This window comes from Mastomys coucha, unplaced genomic scaffold, assembly GCF_008632895.1.
Source record: "Mastomys coucha isolate ucsf_1 unplaced genomic scaffold, UCSF_Mcou_1 pScaffold23, whole genome shotgun sequence".
Taxonomy (NCBI): domain Eukaryota; kingdom Metazoa; phylum Chordata; class Mammalia; order Rodentia; family Muridae; genus Mastomys; species Mastomys coucha.
The window spans coordinates 79,157,020-79,163,019 of NW_022196906.1; positions in this window are offsets into that span (position 1 = coordinate 79,157,020).

Consider the following 6,000-nt stretch of genomic DNA (forward strand, 5'->3'; position numbering starts at 1 on the left):
CCCATGCTTAGGGAAGAATGTCTAAATCAGGGCAGGCACACAAGTTAGAGGTCTTGAAGGTAGGAGGGGAACATATTGGGAAACAGCATTTCAGTGGGTGAGGAAAGCAAAGGAACAGAATGTGGTAAAATGATTACCTTCATTATATGAATTATGACATTGTTAAACAATAAAAAACTCAGCTACTAATGTATTGTAGAATTATGTTTCAAAGGCAAGGAGAGATTATTTTTCCACCTAAAAATTTTAGGGCTTAAAGCTGGGCATGGTGGCACACATCTTTAATCCCAGCACTTGGGAAACAGGCAGGCAGATTTACAGTTTGAGGTCAGCCTAGCCTACAAAGCAAGCTCCAGGACAGCTAGTGGTATACAGAGAAACCCTGTCTTTTTTTTTTTTTTTTTTTGGTTTTTCAAGACAGGGTTTCTCTGCATAGCCCTGGCTGTCCTGGAACTTACTCTCTAGACCAGGCTGGCCTTGAACTCAGAGATCTGCCTGCCTCTGCCTCCCAAGTGCTGGGTTAAAGGCTTGGACCACCACCGCCCAGCCTGAGAAACCTTGTCTTAAAAAACCAAAACCAAAAAAACAAATTTAGGGCTATATATATTAATTTCATTACACTGAATCAAGGTTGGAATCCTCACAAAATATAAATTTCACTAATAGATTTGTAGTTAGAAAATGGTCAATATATGTATTAGATTTGGAGAGAGAAATAAAGATCCTTAGAATAATGTTAAGATAGCAGTCATAAAGTCTCAACATGGTGTTGTGAGAAGCTAGGCATAACAGAATAGGACAGTTCTCAGCTATTCAGAGCACTTCACTTCCTGCCACTTTGCAGTCCGATCACTGGCATCAATTAGCGTCAGCAGCACCACTGCCTTCACTTACAGCTGTGTGAAGTTTGACGTCAATATGCTGGGTACATCATTAACAGTTACAGTTGACCTTTCCTAAATTCATCTTCAACACAGCCACAGAATGAGGAAGGCTCCTGGAACCCACGAGAAACAGGTATGTAGTATCAAGTAGAAAATATTTTAAATAAGCTGCATTTTCAAGTAAATGTAAAGCAGTGAGAACATTCCAGTAAAACCATAATAAACCTGACTGTGTTTCCTAGACATGGTCTTAATGTTGCCACTTTGTTTTTATGAAAATAATGAAAAGGGAATAAAGTATACATACAGCTGTAAAATAAACTACCTCCTGGCCTCTTATCACTCAGTATCAGTATGATGGGAATTTGCATGACTCATTTGTCTTGATTACTTATAATCACCTTAACTGAATGGATTTCAAACACCTCAACGTTGTCAACTAAAATCGACCACATCAATCTATAAACAGTAATAACAAAAATCATACTGAAGTGTTCTTCCAGGATACCACCCAAAGGTGAAAACAGAGAAAAATCATATAGTAGTTGCATTCACAGCAAGTTTTCTGTGATCTTGTAAATGTCATTTGGTTTGTGGAGACCAATTCTCACATTGTTTCATTAAGCAAATGGACAAGTATATAGTAATCATTTATTGGGACCTTGGTATTTACTAGGCAGTGTAGCCAAGATCTCTGGCTGTATTATTCAATTTAAACCATAGCATGGGAACTCTGGAAAGGATATCATTCCCATTGTCAGAGAAAAGGATATTTACATAAAGGTTAACAATAAACTGATTCACTAAGATCAAATACAGATAGATGACAGAGCTAAGGTTGAAGCTTAGGGGGAGCCTGTAGACATTTGGAACTCTTATCTTGTACATTAGAATATTTTTCTTCTTCCTCCACATATTTCAAGTTCTCTTCGTAGCTTCCCTGTCCTCTTTTGCTCCCAAACAGTCAACGCTGCTTTTAATCTTGGTGCATTTGTTTTAGCTCCATTCTGTTGGCTATCTCTCCTGAAATCTGTAGTGCTACAATAGTGCCACAGATCAGTTGACAGCTTTATGCAGAAATTTTATGTTTGGCAGGTTTTAATCTAGAAAAGCCCGGAGGACATTTGTCATCTGCCAAGTGACGTTCTTACAGCATCTCTCCTCCCATATTCACAAGTGACATGCTCTGACCTTCCACACACACCCACACTGCTGGGTGTACAATTTCAACGAGATGCACATTCTACTTCCCTGAGGGCTATTGCTAATCGTGAAACTACAGTGACGGTTTTCAAATGTAATTTTTTACTGTCTGTTACTTAAGTTATTTTTAAATATTTGTTTTCACCCTTCATTCACATCCCAAAGGCCTTGCCATGAGAACATCTGTAACTCATGTATCTGAATGGGCTTAAGTAAAACTGAACCATGCAAAGAGAATAATTTATTTGTCATGTTAAGAATGAAGCTCTCTGTATGTAGTACTTCTGCATTTCTCTTCTATACTTATTTTCTTTTTTGGCAAGGTCTACATAGACCTGGCTGTCCTGGAACTCACTATGTAGACCATATTGGCCACGAAAATTACAGAGATCTACCCATGTCTTCCTCTGAGAGCTGCTGGCGTTGGGGTTAAAAGTATGAGCCCTGCATGCACTTTATTTATTCTTTTAAAGATTTATTCATTTATTCTATACTATTGATGTCTTCAGACACACCAGAAGAGGGCATCTGATTCCATTACAGATGATTGGGAGCCACCATGTGGTTGCTGGAAATTGAACTCAGGACCTCTGAAAGAGCAGTCAATGCTCTAAACCTCTGGACCATCTCTCCAGCCCCACTTAATATTTTTAAATATTTTCCTTGCATAGCATATCAAAATAAAACAAAATAAAGCATGTAGTATAGGAATATTGATTTATTGTGAAGAGCTTCAGGTTTTTAATTAGTATTTTATTCTGCTTACATTATGCACATATACAATGCATTTTTATATTTATAAAAAATAGATTCTTCTGTCATGTGATACATCCTGAGCACCGTTTCCCCTCCATGACTCCAAGCTCCCCTCCACTTATGCTTGCCCTCAGATGCACTCTTTCCCCTCCCTCCATGACTCCCAGATCCCCTCCACTTATGCTTGCCCTCAGATCACTCTTTCCCCATTTCCTCTTCAGAAAAGTACAGGCCTCCAAGTAACAATAGCCAAACATGACAAATCAAGACACACTAAGACAAGGCAAAGGCCCTTCTATCAAGGCAACCTAATCTGAGGAAAAGAGTCTCAAGAGCAGGCAAGAGAGTCACAGAAACACCCACTCCCACTGTTGAGAGTCCCATAAAACAACCAACCTAACAGCATTAAAATATATGCAGAGGGGTATGCCATACATCTTGATCCTATACAACTTTGCTCCCTCTCCCATTCCAACTGATACCCTCCAATGTGTCTTTCTCCTACCTTTGTGTCCTTTAAAATTTATTTTATTAAAAATATATTAAAATTGTGTTACTTATCATCTATTGAAGGAAGTTTCTCTGATGGGGCTGAACTAGTCTTTGATCCTCTAGCACATGCGTAACAGGTAAATATTTTTTTCCATTGTATACAATACCACTTTGCTGTAGTACCTTTTAGCTTCATGACATCCCATTTATTACTTGTTGCTTTTCATACCCCTATTATTCATATCTTGTTAAGAAAGTCCTTTCCAGTGGAAATGAGTGCCAGCCTATTCTTCACCTCCTCTTTTGACAGATCCAGATACCCACAACGGGACAATGTACCAGGCGCGAGAGGCTTTATGACTCTCAGCTGTAATGGGGATGATATCATCAAATCCTTCCACGCAAGGCTCAGGAATTTATGTGGAAGAGGAGGGTGAAAGAGTCTAAGAGCTCGAGGTGGTGGATGACTTCAAGGAAAAGGCATTTTCCACAGACAACAGAGTTGATGAATGTATGAACTCACAAAGACTGTGACAGCACATGTAAGAGCTGAAGATGTTCAAACCACACACAACACCAGACCTGAAAAGGAGAAGAGGGTGCAGAGTCCTACCACTAACCAAAAAGTTTGCATCTTGGAAAGAGAATGAGGGAGGAAAGGAGAGAGGGAGGGAGGGAGAGTGGGAGAGAACATCATGAAGTTGTGTGAGTAATGAAACAGAGGGATTATGGAAGGAGTTGGAGGAAGGAAAATTATATGAACAAAATATGTTATATAACAACCTCAAGTAAATTTTTAGTGAGTTAATTTTCAACCAATGAGATCAATGAGAGAACAATGGGTAAATGACCATCCAGAGAAACATAGAGAGTTACCAGTATCCATCAGCTGTAATAACTCCTTAATTGAGCATAAGACCGCATGGTTCCCTCCTCTATCCATGTAGAACCATTGCGTAGTTTGATATGTAGCAGTTTGTAGAGGTAAGCATGCCTTTTATGAGTCCACCAGTACAACAGCTACATTGTGTCTAAGATAAAACATTTCTTGGCAGCGTTTCTCACACACATGTATTTTCTGACTCTCCTTCTGTGACATGTCCTGAGCCTCAGGGTGGTACAAATTATATATTCCACTAGGGATGACTGATTGAGAAATATTTATTTGCAGCACTTTGACCAACTATGTGTGTGATTTCCATTAATTTCTACCAAACTGAAGTTTCTCCCACCAAGGTTAGGAGCAGTGTAAATCAATGAACACAAAACAGGTATTCTGAAGGCAATTTAATACCATAACCATTTAAGAAAGCAGTAGTAGCTTCCCTGTAAGGACTCTGAGACATCATTAGGCATGAAAAATTTTTGTGTGTCCATTTGTTTGTTTTGATGGTATTGATTCTTTTTTTAAAAGATCTATTTATTATTATAAATTAATGCACTGTTGTCTTCAGACACAAAAGAAGAGGGCATCAGATCTCATTACAGGTGGTTGTGAGGCACCATGTGGTTGTTGGGATTTGAACTCAGGACCTTCAGAAAAGCAGTCAGTGTTCTTACCTATTGAGCCATCTCACCAGACTGATGGTATTGATTCTTAGGTCCCTTGAAAGTAGAGTGTCTTCTCATTTTTTTAAGAGAAAAAGAACATTTATTGTATAACACACTGTATAGAATACAAACATCTGTATTCTGTACAGAGCTGGAGACCTGGGCACAAGGGTGGATGAAGTCTCTGTCTCCTGTCACTCACCGCGGCCCAGCTACACTCACCTTCCTCTGTACCTTCCATTATTTGTGATTTTCATTAACAAGCCTCATTACCGAATTGGTGAACTCCTAAAAGCGAACTGGAGTTCACCCTCATAGTTATTGGGTCTCAGTGTCTCTCTTCAAGATGGAGAGTGGTTCAAAGCAGAGCTGACTTGTAGCTTGAACCCATGACTGGCTGAACAGCTCTAAGTGAACAGTTTGGAGAGACAACCGGAGAGAATCAGGGCTTTAATCTCTTCACATGAAGTCCTCATTAGTAACCTCTGGAATGGTACACCGATGTTCCTATGTTCTCTGATGAACATACACACTGTAACCTTCAGCACCAGTCAGGACAGCTCCTGCCTTCAGATGCCCAGATGCAGCCTCTTCTCCAGACAGCAGCAGGATCTGGGTGTGCTTCCTGCTTGTTCCTAAGGGCCCAACAAAACCTGTGTCACAGCATTTAAGTCCTCCCTCTCCTACTCAAGCAGCTCCAAGGGTTAGGTTTCATTCAATTTATTCAATCAGCTTTATATAATGTTCTTCTTAAAATGTTTTATATATTTGCCTAAATTTACTTTATTTATGTTATTTTGCCTCAAGTTTATTTATCATAACACTACAGAACATGAACCATCTGCAAATAACATGGAGGGTCACAGGAATCCATCTGTCTTCCCTGTGGTGGATAGAAACCCTTTCTATGTGACCTTACCTGGAAATGGGTGCCTTTGGAAGCCTGAGTAGTAGCAGAAGCCTAGACCTAAACTGGAGCTGTAGCCTCAGCATTGGCTTGAGCCTTGTTGTTCAAGCCTGTGACCCTTGGCCATGTAGCCACAAATTTGCTTCTCAAGTTTGTGGTGGGCAAGGAAAGCAAGCTATAGTTGGGCCCTTTGGCATTTTAGGGTTA